This window comes from Triticum aestivum, chromosome 4A (assembly GCF_018294505.1).
Source record: "Triticum aestivum cultivar Chinese Spring chromosome 4A, IWGSC CS RefSeq v2.1, whole genome shotgun sequence".
Lineage (NCBI taxonomy): Eukaryota > Viridiplantae > Streptophyta > Magnoliopsida > Poales > Poaceae > Triticum > Triticum aestivum.
The window spans coordinates 656,277,337-656,293,419 of record NC_057803.1 but is presented as its reverse complement, the minus strand read 5'-3'; positions in this window follow the sequence as shown (position 1 = coordinate 656,293,419).

Genomic DNA, 16,083 nt, shown 5'->3' with positions numbered 1-16,083 from the left:
CATCGTTATCTCCGCATAAATCATATAATAGTAAAAATATCTTCACGGACTTGAGGAGTTTGGTCCTAACCTAACCTACACCTTGGTCCTACATGGTGAGGGTTCATAGTACACATCATTGACATGGTAGTTAAACTATTCACAGTGTGGTCAGGCTTATAGCCATCATCCTTCGTAGAACAATATGTATATTCATCCACTAAGCATGATTGAAAACAAGCTTATAACAATCATTCATTGGTTCCCTTGTTTTTCGGTATTAATTTATGGTTTCCTCCTATGTTGAGCAACTATGCCCTTTTTTCCATTTTTCTCTCCCCCACCTTCTCGTTACTCAACACAAACATCGATATCTCCGAATAAATCATATAATAGTAAAAATATCTTCACGGACTTGAGGAGTTTGGTCCTAACCTAACCTACTCCTTGGTCCTACATGGTGAGGGTTCATAGTACACATCATTGCCATGGTAGTTAAATTATTCACGGTGTGGTCAGGGCACTCATCATGCACATGCCTCACTTCTCGCTCCTTTTCTTTTATTACTAACTAAGTTGCATACCAGCAAGTTGCATCATATGAAGCCTTGATTACCGTTTTGGGATTAAAGTGTTGTGTCCAATGTGACTATGTTAGACTTACATGAACAATTTCCATTTCTTGAAGAGGTGTAGTATGGACACATCCGTAAAAAAATAATGGTAAGTATGTGTATATTAGTTTGTTTTATTTATCTCATTAGGGCAATCCCGAACATATACCTTCTTGGTCTCCCTCATGTCCTCCATGTCGGTAGACATGGGTGTTTTGCAAGTCACTTGCCTATACTGATACGTCAATTTTGCATCATGCTTTTATATCAATATTTATTGCATTATGGGTTGTTATTTCACGTTATGTCACAATACTTATGGCTATTCTCTCTTATTTTACAAGGTTTACCATGAAGAGGGGGAGTGCCGACAGCAGGGATTCTGGCTGGAAAAGGAGCAAATATTGGAAACCTATTCTGCACAGCTCCAAAAGTCCCACAACTCCATGAAAGTCATTTTTGGATTTAATAAGAATTATTGGGCAAAGAAAGTACCCGAGGGGGCCCACACCCTAGCTAGGAGGGTGGGGGCGCCCCCCCTACAGGGCGCGCCCCCTATCTCCTGGGCCCCCTGTTGGCCCCCTGGTGCCCATCTTCTGCTATATGAGGTGTTTTATCCTGGAAAAAATTAGAGGCAAGCTCACGAGACGAAACTCCACCGCCACGAGGCGGAACCTTGGCGAAACCAATCTAGGGCTCCGGTAGAGTTGTTCTGCCGGGGAAACTTCCCTCCGGGAGGGGGAAATCATCACCATCATCATCACCAACGATCCTCTCATCGGGAGGGGGTCAATCTCCATCAACATCTTCACCAGCACCATCTCCTCTCCAAACCCTAGTTCATCTCTTGTATCCAATCTTGTATCAAAACCACAAATTGGTACCTGTGCGTTGCTAGTAGTGTTGATTACTCCTTGTAGTTGATGCTAATTGGTTTACTTGGTGGAAGAGCATATGTTCAGATCCTTTATGCATATTATTACCCCTCTGATTATGAACATGAATATGCTTTGTGAGTAGTTACGTTCGTTCCTGAGGACATGGGTGAAGTCTTGCTATTAGTAGTCATGTGAATTTGGTATTCGTTTGATACTTTGATGAGATGTATGTTGTCTCTCCTCTAGTGGTGTTATGTGAACGTCGACTACATGACACTTCACCATTATTTGGGCCTAGAGGAAGGCATTGGGAAGTAATAAGTAGATGATGGGTTGCTAGAGTGACAGAAGCTTAAACCCTAGTTTATGTGTTGCTTCGTAAGGGGCTGATTTGGATCCATATGTTTCATGTTGTGGTTAGGTTTACCTTAATACTTCTTTTGTAGTTGCGGATGCTTGCAATAGGGGTTAATCATAAGTGGGATGCTTGTCCAAGTAAGGGCAGTACCCAAGCACTGGTCCACCCACATATCAAATTATCAAAGTACCGAACGCGAATCATATGAGCGTGATGAAACTAGCTTGACGATAATTCCCATGTGTCCTCGGGAGCGTTTTTCTCATTATAAGAAGTTGTCAAGGCTTGTCCTTTGCTACAAAAAGGATTGGGCCACCTTGCTCCACCTTATTTACTTTCATTGCTTGTTACTCGTTACAAATTATCTTATCACAAAACTATCTATTACCTACAATTTCAGTGCTTGCAGAGAATACCTTACTAAAAACCGCTTGTCATTTCCTTCTGCTCCTCGTTGGGTTGGACACTCTTACTTATCGAAAGGACTACGATAGACCCCCTATACTTGTGGGTCATCAAGACTCTTTTCTGGCGCCATTGCCGGGGAGTGAAGCGCCTTTGGGTAGTGGAACTTGGTAAGGAAACATTTATATAGTGTGCTAAAAAATTTTGTCGCTTGTTACTATGGAAACTAATCCTTTGAGGGGCTTGTTCGAGGTATCTTCGCCCCGACCAGTAGAGCAAAGAGTTGCTCCTCAACCTACTGAACCTACTGAAAATGTTTACTTTGAAATTCCTTCAGGTATGATAGAGAAACTGCTAGCTAATCCTTTTGCACCAGAAGGAACATTGCATCTCGATTTACACCTTATCTTTGTGGATGAAGTTTGTGGATTATTTAATCTTGCAGGTATTCCTGATGATGTTGTTAAGAGGAAGGTGTTCCCTTTATCTTTGAATGGAGATTCATTGACATGGTATATGCTATGTGATGATACGGGATCTTGGAACTATAAACGATTGAAGTTGGAATTTCACCGGAAGTTCTATCCTACGCATCTTGTTCACCGTGATCGTAATTACATATATAATTTCTGGCCTCGCGAAGGAGAGAGCATCGCTCAAGCTTGGGGGAGGCTTAAGTCAATGTTATATTCATGCCCCAATCATGAACTCTAAAGGGAAATGATTATTCAAAAAATTTATGCTCGGCTTTCTCTCAATGATCGCACCATGCTCGATACTTCCTGTGCTGCTTCTTATATGCTGAAGACTACTGAATTCAAGTGGGACTTATTGGAAAGAATTAAACGCAACTCTGAAGATTGGGGTTCCGACGATGGTAAGGAGTCAGGTATAACACCTGAGTTTGATTATGTTAAATCTTTTATGGATACCGATGCTTTTCGTGGATTTAGCGCTAAATATGGACTTGACTCTGAGATAGTAGCTTCTTTCTGTGAATCTTTTGCTGCTAACGTTGATCTCCCTAAGGAGAAGTGGTTTAAATATAATCCTCCCATTGAAGTAAAAGTAGTTGCACCTATTACAGTTGAAGAAAATACTATCACTTATAATGATCCTATTGTTCCTACTACTTATGTTGAGAAACCTCCTTTTCCTATTAGAATGAAGGATCATGCTAAAGCTTCAACTATTGTTCGTAAGAGTAATACTAGAACTTATACACCTCCTGAGCAAATTAAAGTTGAACCTAGTATTGCTATGGTTAAAGACCTCCTGGATGATAATATAGATGGGCATGTTATTTACCTCTGTGGTGAAACTACTAATATAGTTAAACCAGATGCTAAGATACATAGACCTGTTGTAGGCATGCCTGTTATTTTTGTTAAAATAGGAGATCATTGTTATCATGGCTTATGTGATATGGGTGCTAGTGCTAGTGCAATACCCTATGACTTATATAAAGAAATTATGCACGATATTACATCCGCTGAGTTGGAAGATATTGATGTTACAATTAAGCTTGCCAACAAAGATACTATTAAACCAGTTGGGATTATTAGAGATGTTGAAGTCTTGTGTGGGAAAGTCAAATACCCTGCTAATTTCCTTGTTCTTGGTTCCCCACAAGATGACTTTTGTCCCATTATATTTGGTAGACCCTTCTTGAATAATGTTAATGCTAGGATTGATTGTGAAAAGGATGTTGTTACGATTGGCTTAGATGATAAGATCCATGAGTTTAATTTTTCTAAATTTCGTAGACAACCCCGTGATAAAGAGTTACCTAGTAAAGATGAAATAATTGGTCTTGCTTCTATTGCCATGCCTCCTACTGATCCGTTAGAATAATATTTGCGAGACCATGAAAATGGTATGTTTATGAATGAAAGAAGGTAAATAGATGAAGTATTCCTTCATCAGGTGCCTATCTTGAAACACAACTTACCTGTTGAAATCCTAGGGGATCCTCCTCCACCCAAGGGTGATCCCATGTGTGAGCTAGAACCATTACCCGATAATCTTAAATATGCTTATCTTGATGAAAAGAAGATATATCATGTTATTATTAGTGCCAACCTTTAGGAACAGGAAGAGGAAAGATTATTGAAAACTCTGAAGAAGCACCGTGCTGCTATTGGATATACTCTGGATGATCTTAAGGGCATTAGTCCTACTCTATGCCAGCACAAAATAGAAGTGGAGAAAGACACTAAACCGGTTAGGGATTGAAAGTGCAACTATCCCTAGGTGGTTTTGGTAATTCATAACAACATATAGCTCATTGAGCTAATACTCTTCCAAGACAAATATTTCAGGAAAGCTTAATGAATGACATGGCATGGATGATGAAAGTGGATCCCTCAAAATACTAAGGACAAAAGGATTGGCTCAAGCTCAAAAGCTCAAGACTCTACATTTTATATTTTAGTGATCCAAGATCACATTGAGTCTATAGGAAAAGCCAATACTATCAAGGAGGGATGAGGTGTTGCTTGATGAGTTTCTTGCTTCAAGTGCTTAGTGATATGCTCCAAAACCCTCAACTACTTTCTCATATCCACATATGACCTAAACCTAAAGTCAAACTCGGCCCCACCGATTCTTTCTATCCGACGCCACCGAGTTCAGATGTCATAGCCACTGCCACAAACCCTAGGCAAATCGGTCTCACCGATAGGGATCTCGGTCTCACTGAGATGGGATTGTAATCTCTCTGTTTCCCTTCGTAACGTTTCGGTACCACCGAGTGAGCGATCGGTCCCACCGAGATTGCAATGTAAACTCCCGGTTTCCTTTTCATAACATTTCGGTCCCACCGAAATGAGCAAACCGGTCCCATCGAGTTTACTTGACCAACTCTCTGGTTAGCTTATTACCAAAATCGGTCCCACCGAGTTTGTGTAATCGGTCTCACCGAGATTACGTTAAGCCCTAGACACTAACCATATCGGTCCTACCGAGTTGCATGTCGGTCCACCGAAAATCCTAACGGTCACTAGATTTGCTGAATTTGGCAAGTTGTGTGTAACGGTTAGATTTTGTGTGGAGGCTATATATACCCTTCCACCTCCTCTTCCTTCGTGGAGAGAGCGATCAGAATGAACCTACACTTCCAACTTGCTGTTTCTGAGAGAGAACCACCTACTCATGTGTTGAGGCCAAGATATTCCATTCCTACCATATGAATCTTGATCTCTAGCCTTCCCCAAGTTGCTTTCCACTCAAATCTTCTTTCCACCAAATCCAAATCCTGTGAGAGAGAGTTGAGTGTTGGGGAGACTATCATTTGAAGCACAAGAGCAAGGAGTTCATCATGAACACACCATTCGTTACTTCTTGGAGAGTGGTGTCTCCTAGATTGGCTAGGTGTCACTTGGGAGCCTCCGACAAGATTGTGGAGTTGAACCAAGGAGTTTGTAAGGGCAAGGAGATCGCCTACTTCGTGAAGATCTACCGCTAGTGAGGCAAGTCCTTCGTGGGCGACAGCCATGGTGGGATAGACAAGGTTGCTTCTTCGTGGACCCTTCTGGGGGCCTTGGACCGGCACCGTTCCCTTCGTGGGTTGAAGTCTCCATCAACGTGGATGTACGATAGCACCACCTATCGGAACCACGACAAAAACATCCGTGTCTCCAATTGCGTTTGAAATCTCCAAACCCTTCCCTTTACATTCTTGCAAGTTGCATGCTTTAATTTCCGCTGCTCATATACTCTTTGCATGCTTGCTTGAATTGTGTGAAGATTGCTTGACTTGTGCTAAGATAGCTAAAATCTGCCAAAGACTAAAATTGGGAAAAGGTTAAGTTTTTAATTGGTCAAGTAGTCTAATCACCCCCCCTCTAGACATACTTCAAGGTCCTACAAGTGGTATCAGAGCCTTGGTCTCCATTTGCTTTGATTTCCATAGCTTTTGGTGGTCATAGCCTTGGTTTCACAACCTAGGAGAGTATGACGTCTAGCGAGGGAAATTATCACCATAGAGGTCCTTACTTTGATGGTACTAATTTTTCTAGTTGGAAGCATAAGATGAAAATGCATATTCTCGGACATAACCCCGCTGTCGGTGTCAAAACCGGCGGATCTCGGGTAGGGGGTCCTGAACTATGCGTCTAGGCGGATGGTAACAGGAGACAAGGGACACGATGTTTTACCCAGGTTCGGGCCCTCTTGATGGAGGTAAAACCCTACGTCCTGCTTGATTGATATTGATGATGTGGGTATTACAAGAGTAGATCTACCACGAGATCAAGGAGGCTAAACCCTAGAAGCTAGCCTATGGTATGATTGTTGTTCGTCCTATGGACTAAAGCCATCCGGTTTATATAGACATCGGAGAGGGCTAGGGTTACACAGAGTCGGTTACAATGGTAGGAGATCTACATATCCGTATCGCCAAGCTTGCCTTCCACGCCAAGGAAAGTCCCATCCGGACACGGGACGAAGTCTTCAATCTTGTATCTTCATAGTCTTGGAGTCCGGCCGATGATGATAGTTCGGCTATCCGGACACCCCCTAGTCCAGGACTCCCTCAGTAGCCCCTGAACCAGGCTTCAATGACGACGAGTCCGGCGCGCATATTGTCTTCGGCATTGCAAGGCGGGTTCCTCCTCCGAATAATTTATAGAAGATTGTGAACACCAGGATAGTGTCCGGCTCTGCAAAATAAATTCCACATACCACCGTAGAGAGAATAATATTTACACAAGTTCAATCTGCTGACGTATTTTGTGGCGTGACGTCACACCACTACCAAGCCTTTACTCGAATTGTCTCAGCGTGTTTAGCGAAGCGGTTTCCTTGGCACGTCTTGTCGAAGCAGAGATCGTGTTCCCCTTATTCCGGGATTCCCATCAATACGGACGTGGGTAACCCAACCGCGCCATTGATTGCGGCGCTTGGGAGATAAGCGAGTTTTATCAGGCCGGTGGGGACGCATGTTTTCGTCCGCCCATATAAGGGAATAAAGATCCAACCCTTTTACCTACGCCTTCTTCCTCCTTTGCTTATCCATCTCCGTGAACTCGAGCTCCAGCGCCCAAGTCCGCACATCTCACCTCAACCTTCTCCAACTATGTCCGGAGCGGGAGGCAAGTGGATGGCCTCCTCCGTTACGGAGGGGCACATCCAGAAGCTGCGCAGCGCCGGATATCTGTCCAGCGACATCGCGCACCGGCTCCCCGACGAGGGGGAGCTCATCCCCACCCCCAGGCCCCATGAGAGGGTAGTATTTCTTTCCCATTTCCTCCGCGGACTGGGCTTCCCACTCCATCCCTTTGTCCGGGGGCTCATGTTCTACTACGGCCTGGATTTCCATGATCTGGCCCCGAGTTTCATCCTCAACATCTTGGCGTTTATCGTCGTGTGTGAGGCCTTCCTCTGCATCCAGCCCCACTTCGGCTTGTGGCTCAAGACCTTCAGTGTCAAGCCGAAGGTTGTGAAGGGCAGCCAAGCGGAGTGCGGAGGCGCCATGGTGGGCAAGATGCCCAACGTTACTTGGCTCGAGGGCACCTTCGTGGAAACCATTAAGGGGTGGCAATCGGGGTGGTTCTACATCACCGAGCCGCGTGACCCTGAATGGGCAGCGGCCCCCGAATTCAGATCTGGCATCCCCATACGGCTCACCTCCTGGAAAGAGAGTGGCCGGACATGGGGTGATTCGGAGGAGCTGACCGGACTTCAAGCCTGCATCCAAAAGCTAGTGAACAAGAAGCTCAAGCTTGTCAACGTAGTCCAGGTCATGCTCATCCGCCGGATTCTCCCGTGCCAACAACGGGACTTCAATATGTGGGAGTTCGATCCGGCGCAGCACCAGACTTTGAGCGGGCTCTTCGACACTACGTACGAAGAGGCCTGGAGGGTGCTGTTTAAGGGCGCCGAGGCTCCCGCATCCGCTACCGAAGATCGCGGATTCAGCTCGCAGCGTCCGGCTAGCGAGGTAAGCGATTTTGCCCTTTACGGGACACTTGTTTTCCATAGTTTGACTCTATGCGGGATCTAAACTCCCCCTCCTTTGACAGGACTGGCTGAAGAAGGCCGAACAGACTATCTGTCCGGCCCCATTGCCAGAAGACCCAGCGGACGCCCGCTTAACGGGGCTGCTGGCTCCGGCACCCCACGTGGTGCCGGAGAAGAAGGCCAAGAAGAAGGCCACGGGCACTCGAAAGAGTTCCCGTTTTCAGGTGTCATCGGACGATGACTCCGAGGCAGACTCCTCCCACAAAGGCGAGGAGGAGAAGAAGGAGGCCTCTCCCCCAGCGGGGGGAGGGAAGAAAAGGAAGGCCTCCCCAACGAGGGAGGCCGAAGGGTCCAAGAAGGGAAGGACTCTTCCCCCGGACTGCTCTGCCAACGCCGGCGACGACGACGAGGATTGGCCTCCAAGGGCCAAGCCCCTGGCGAGATCGTAAGTATCCGGACTCCCGAATAACTTCATGGTTTTTCTTTTCGCCACATGGTGTCTTTCTAATGCCGCATACTACCCTGCAGTCCGCCCAAGGATGATCTTCCCGCTTCGTCGAGCGGGTCCTTGGGTGCGTCGGATATGGATTCTCTTCCGACCGCCTCCACCCCCCGTGATGCAGACGATGCCGAGGTGGGATCCCGGGAAGGGACCCGCCAGGAGGAGGAGGCCCCGGAGGTGCCGCAGGGCAACCTCCCGGACTTTGCACCGGACTCCGCCCCGGAACCTGTAGTGGCTCCGGAGTCCGGCGGGCGGCCCCTTCGTAAGAAGGGCAAGACCATGACGCCGGTGGCCTCCGTCCAACCGGAGGCGCCGGATAGCTTGCTGGAGGCGCTCAACGGCGCCTCCATCAAAGAGGAACACCGCACTGTCATGAGTGCGGTGATTCAGAAGGTTCAGCTCGCCAAGAGCGGGCTGACCGAAGCCTGCAGCAGCCTTCTAACAGGCTTTGAGGTAAGAATTTTGATATATGTAAAATAGTACCGCATAGACAGTAGCCCCTGATGCTCGGTTCGGTATTCGGAAAGAAAAGCCGGACTGAGGATCTAAAAAGATATACGCAGGAGTCATAAAAAATATGTCAATATGGGATTGCAGGCTGTGCTGCTGACCTCTGCCGCCCTGACTGCGGAGGTCAATACTTTGAAGCAAAGCCTCGAGCGGTCCGAGAACGAGCTCGGCCGTGCCAAGAAGCAGCTCGAGGATAAGGAAGGTGAGTAACACCTTATTAAAATTGTACCTTACAGAAAAGGATTTGGTTGCAAGAAGGATGACAAGGATAACATGGGTATTGCAGGGGCCACGAACGAGGTGGCGACCCTGAAGGAGGCGGTGTCCGCGGCCGAACGTAATGCGGCCGCGGAGCGCACCGAGCGAGAGAAGCAGGAGGCGCGGGTGGCGGAGGTACAGCAAGAGCTCCAGGCTCTCGTGGAAAAACATGAGAGTTTGGAGCGTGACTCGAAGACTCGAGAGTCCGAGCTTGCATCGGCTCTTGAGAGTGCCAAAGCCGCTAAGGCCGAAGCCTACAAGGCCCTCCAGGAAATCGAGGCGTTGAAGAAAATAGCGGCGGGTAAGGCATTTTTCATGCAAAGTAAGCATGTGAGTGTGAATTACCTATCACTTACCCGAATTCGGAGCTCTCCAGGAGCGTTCGCAGATCTGCCCCGCAGCGTGTCCGATGCTGCCGCTTTCTATAGGGCCGAGGAGGGGAGCTCGACGGAGAAGGTCTTCTGGTCTCAGTATGCTGAGGCCGGACATCCGGTGCCCCTTAGCGACCAGCTGAAGCAGCTGGTCGAGCTCCACAAGGTGGCCGAACAGGCCATGAAGGGCCTCATAGTTCGGCTGTGGCCTAAGGAGGCCATGCCTGGGAGCTACTTCGGCCTGGTGCGGCGGCTGGTGGATGCGTGTCCATGGGTTGAAGTCATCAAGCACTCCGCCTGCATTGAAGGTGCCCGTCGGGCCCTTGCCCGCGCAAAGGTGCAATGGGGCAAGATGGATGCTGAGAAGCTTGTGACGGACGCGCCACCGCCGGGCAAGGAGTATCGCACGCCCGAGATGTATTATAAGAGTGTCCTGAAGGGTGCCCGCATTATTGCGGGTGAGTGCTCCAAAGATGTAATATTTGAGTAGACTCGCATTTTGTTATCCTGTGCGCTGAAAACTTTGTTCATATGCGCTAAGCAACGCTTGTTAATTTAAAATATTACCTTCTGTGCGGCCGTTTATCAAATCTGAGAGATGGCAAGTCGTCGGCTTCAGCCCCCATGCCACGAGTGCTGGGGTGTTCGGGATAAATTTGAGCACTCTTGTTCCCATTTTTGGGTCCATCTAGGGAGGCGCTCAACACAACGAACAAGGCAACCGGACTTATAATGCTTGAACACTCTCACTTAGCCATAGAATTCTATAATTTTAAATTTCGGCGAAGCCCCTAGTGTTCGGAAGGCCGAATTTGGGGCGCTATCCACGCCTGGGCCGGACAAAGCCGGTTCCTCGCTCTAAGCGGCATAAGTCTTTAGGGACTCGAAAAAACCTCTCGAACAGCGACCGGCTCTCGCCTCATCATGACGGTCAGTTTTAGCTTTCTCCACTGAGGCGCTCGCCCAGCTCAACTGGGGCGCAATCGCAGTGGTTCTCCCAGTGCTACCTTAGCCGATACAACGGAACATAAGGTACCAAAACATGGGAGCCGGGCAAACCCAACTATTGACCCAAGACATGATTCGGAGCCGATGCATATAATGCTATAAGTTCGGGGTGCCGCACTTGTGAAAGTGTTCGGACTTATCACACCATGATGCGGGAAGCATAAGCCCCTGGTGTATTTAGCCGTACCAAAGTGTACGGATGCAACATGTCATATATGTATAAGAAAGAAATGCAATTATAAGCAAAAAGGTGCTGCATTGTTTATTCAAGAAATACTGCTGTGAATGCAGAACGATACAAATGGTGCGATAAGCAAGGGATGGGACTATTAAACATGTCCCCCTCCAGGGGTAGGCTGCGGAATGGTGTATTAAACAGATTTAATGCTCGTAATGGAGACCACCTGGATATTCGTCATAGCCTTTCTCCTTTCCTGGCTGTTGCATCGTGAGTTCGGCAGGTCTACTGCCGGACAGGGCCTCTGATGAACGGAGTCCTGTGGGTAAAAAAAGAAAAAGAGAGAAAAAAAGAACGACACACTTGAGAGCCCCTGGTGTGGTTAAGCCGCATTCTGGGCCTATCGTGGTCGTGCCCCTCCCCCTATGCCCATGGTATCTCCAGAGCGTAATGATGTACACGAAGGACCTGTCTTGAAATTTTGCAGGGGCTGGGGTTGGGGCCGCATTGCTACGCGTGCTCGGAACGTGCCAGGTGGTCTTGTTGTAGGTTACTCCGGGCGCGTTTAGCCGTGTCCGGTCTCTTAACGGCCGGACTCGAGAATTGCCTTAAGAGGCTGCACTGTACTTCTGCCGCGAGAGCCGCTGTATGTTCCTCCGTTCGGAGAGAGCGTTCAGTGTTTCCGTTGACCGTGATGACTCCTCGAGGGCCTGGCATCTTGAGCTTGAGGTATGCGTAGTGCGGCACCGCGTTGAACTTTGCAAACGCGGTACGTCCGAGCAGAGCATGATAGCCGCTGCGGAACGGAACTATGTCGAAGATTAACTCCTCGCTTCGGAAGTTATCCAGGGGATCCGAAGACCACTTCCAGTGTAACTGAGCCTGTACAATTGGCCTCTACACCTGGTATGACGCCTTTAAAGGTCGTCTTTGTAGGTTTAATCCTTGAGGGGTCTATGCCCATTTTGCGCACTGTATCCTGATAAAGCAGGTTCAGGCTGCTGCCGCCGTCCATCAGGACTCTGGTGAGGTGAAATCCATCGACGATTGGGTCTAAAACCAATGCGGCGAATCCGCCGTGGCGGATGCTGGTGGGGTGGTCCCTTCGATCAAAAGTGATCGGGCAGGAGGACCATGGATTGAACTTCGGGGCGACTGGCTCCATCGCGTATACATCCCTGAGTGCACGCTTCCGCTCCCTTTTGGGTATGTGGGTTGCGTATATCATGTTCACCGTCCGCACTTGTGGGGGGAAACCCTTCTGTCCTCTATTGTTCGGCGGTCGGGTCTCTTCCTCGTCATCGCTATGCAGCCCCTTGTCGTTGTTTTCGGCAATTAACTTGCCTGCCTGCTTGAATACCCAACAGTCCCTGTTGGTGTGGTTAGCTGGCTTTTCGGGGGTGCCGTGTATCTGGCACGAGCGGTCGAGTATTCGGTCCAAATTGGACGGACCCGGAGTAGTTCTTTTGAATGGCTTTTTCCGCTGACCGGGTTTAGAGCCTCTGAATCCGGCATTGACTGCCGTATCCTCACTATTGTCGCCGTTAATGCGGCGTTTGTTTTTGTTGCGACGCGACCTGCCATTGCGGTCCTTGATATCCGGACTGCCAGAATTTTTGCTGAGGTTGTTGCTGCGGGCTAGCCAGCTGTCCTCACCCGCGCAGAAGCGGGTCATGAGTGATGTGAGGGCTGCCATGGATTTCGGCTTTTCTTGTCCTAGGTGCCGGGCAAGCCACTCGTCGCGGATGTTATGTTTGAAGGCCGCGAGGGCCTCCGCATCCGGACAGTCGACGATTTGATTTTTCTTAGTTAGGAACCGTGTCCAGAATTGTCTGGCCGATTCGTCTGGCTGCTGAATTATATGGCTTAGGTCGTCAGCGTCTGGTGGTCGCACATACGTGCCTTGGAAGTTATCGAGGAATGCGGCTTCCAGGTCTTCCCAACTCCCAATTGACTCTGCTGGCAAGCTGTTAAGCCAATGCCGGGCTGGTCCTTTAAGCTTGAGTGGGAGGTATTTGATGGCGTGAAGATCATCACCGCGGGCCATGTGGATATGAAGGAGATAGTCTTCGATCCAAACCGCGGGGTCTGTTGTGCCATCATAAGATTCAATATTCACGGGTTTAAACCCTTCGGGGATTTGATGATCCATTACTTCATCTGTGAAGCATAGTGGGTGTGCGGCGCCTCTGTATTGGGCGATATCACGACGAAGTTCAAAAGAGCTTTGTCTACTGTGTTCGGCCCGGCCGGACTTACTGTGTCCGGCGCGACGGTTGTCGTCACGTATCATGGGGCGCCCACGCGATCCATAGATCGATCTTGATTGTCTTGCCTTATCCTCCAATATATCTCGCAAGTCCAGAGCGTTCCCCTGTGGCCTTGTGCTTTTCGAGCGATGCCGGGGTACGGTTCTAGTGGAGGGCCTAGAGGCCTCTCTGTCGCGGCCACGGGGTGGTCGGTCAGCCGTATTGTCTGCTGGTGATGCAGGTTCATATGCCTCCTCCTCTAATCGGGGGAGCAGCTTGCGTTTAGGGTAGCTTTTGGAGGGGCGTTCGAGCTCATGCTCTTCGGCCGCAAGGACTTCAGTCCATCTGTCGGCTAGCAGATCTTGATCAGCTCTAAGCTGCTGCTGCTTTTTCTTGAGGCTGTTTGCCGTGGCCATAAGCCTGCGTTTAAAACGCTCTTGTTCGACGGGATCCTCAGGCACGACGAATTCGTCGTCGTCGAGGCTTGCCTCGTCTCCGGAGGGAGGCATGTAATCCTCTACCTCTTCGTCTGCTGCTCTCTCATGAGGGCTGGCATCTCCGTCCTCCTGTGCTGAATCTTGCTGGAGGGGGTTGTCTTCGGCACTGTCTGGGGTGTTATTATCTCCGGTGCCGGAATCTCCATTCTTGCTGTGGCGGGATTTAGAGCGGCGCCGCTGACGCCGGCGCTTGGGCTGTTTCTTGGAGGGGTCATCCTCCGCTGTTCCTTCGCCATTCCCATCCTTTGGGATATCCACCATGTATATGTCATATGATGAGGTGGCTTTCCAGTGCCCAGTAGGCGCTGGTTCTTGGTCGTCTCCGGCATCGTCGTCCATACCGTCGATGTCTTCGGAGTCGAAGTCTAGCATGTCGGTTAGATCGTCGACAGTGGCTACTAAGTGGGTGGTGGGTGGGCTTTGAATTTCTTCGTCGTCCGCATCCCAACCGTCCTGACCGCAGTCCGGCCAGGGCTCTCCTGATAACGAGAGATACTTTAGCGAACTCAAGATGTCGCCGAAAGGTGAGTGTTGAAAGATGTCCGCAGCGGTGAATTCCATGATCGGCGCCCAATCGGATTCGATTGGAGGGGGCGCGGGAGGTTCGGAGTCCGGCGAGGAGTCCGGCACCTCGGAGTCACGAGCTTTATGAGGGACAAGGTCAGTGTTCGGCTCCATCGCCGTAGAGGTTGCAGCCCTCGAGGCGGTGTCTAGCCACCCGTCCTCGATCTGCGCAGCCGGCTCCGAATTGAGGATCGGAGCGGACTCGTGTGCGGCCTCCAGGGCACTGTCCGGCTGCAGAGCTAAATCATGCCCATCGTGACAGTGCGGCGCGCTCGGCTGTGGCTCGAATCCATCGAAGATCAAGTCTCCGCGGATGTCAGCCGTGAAGTTCAAACTTCCAAATCTGACCTGACGGCCAGGGGCGTAGCTTTCGATCTGCTCCAGATGGCCAAGCGAATTGGCCCGCAGTGCAAAGCCGCCGAATACGAAGATCTGTCCGGGGAGAAAGGTCTCACCCTGGACTGCGTCGTTGTTGATGATCGAAGAAGCCATCGAGCCTATCGGTGACGACACAGAGGAACTCTCAATGAAAGCACCAATGTCGGTGTCAAAACCGGCGGATCTCGGGTAGGGGGTCCCGAACTGTGCGTCTAGGCGGATGGTAACAGGAGACAAGGGACACGATGTTTTACCCAGGTTCGGGCCCTCTTGATGGAGGTAAAACCCTACGTCCTGCTTGATTGATATTGATGATGTGGGTATTACAAGAGTAGATCTACCACGAGATCAAGGAGGCTAAACCCTAGAAGCTAGCCTATGGTATGATTGTTGTTCGTCCTATGGACTAAAGCCATCCGGTTTATATAGACACCGGAGAGGGCTAGGGTTACACAGAGTCGGTTACAATGGTAGGAGATCTACATATCCGTATCGCCAAGCTTGCCTTCCACGCCAAGGAAAGTCCCATCCGGACACGGGACAAAGTCTTCAATCTTGTATCTTCATAGTCTTGGAGTCCGGCCGGTGATGATAGTTCGGCTATCCGGACACCCCCTAGTCCAGGACTCCCTCACCCGCCGTTTGGGCTATTGTGTGTATTGGCTTGCAAGGTGAATTCTTTGATGGGAGGGAACCAAACCGTGAAGCTAGTGCAGATGAATTGAAGATGCTGCAATACAACGCTCAAGCTTGTGATATCCTCTTCCACGGATTGTGCCTTGAAGAATTCAACAAAATTAGCCGTCTTGAGAATGCAAAGGAAATCTGGGATACTTTGATTGATATGCATGAAGGTACCGACTCTGTCAAGGAATCCAAGTTGGATGTGCTCCAAAGTCATCTTGACAAGTTCAAAATGAAGGATGGTGAAGGTGTCGCTGAAATGTACTCTTGGCTTGCTCTTATCACAAATGAGATTACGGGCTTAGGAAGCGAAGAGATGACCGACAGATTCATCATCAAGAAGATCCTAAGAGCATTGGATGGAAAGTATGATACCGTGTGCACATTGATTCAAATGATGCCGAATTACAAGAATCTCAATCCAACAGAAGTCATTGGTAGAATCGTTGCTCATGAGATGTCACTCAAAGATAAGGAGGAACTTCACAACAAGTCTAGTGGTGCTTACAAAGCCTCATGTGAAGCCCCTACATCATCAAGTGATAAACAAATCTTCAATGAAGAATTGAGCTTAATGGTGAAGAATTTCAACAAATTCTACAAGAGTAGAAGCAAAGATAGAAGCTCTAAGTCAAGGTCCTACAATGAAAAAAGATCTTCCAGTCGAGAGCGCAATTGCTACAATTATG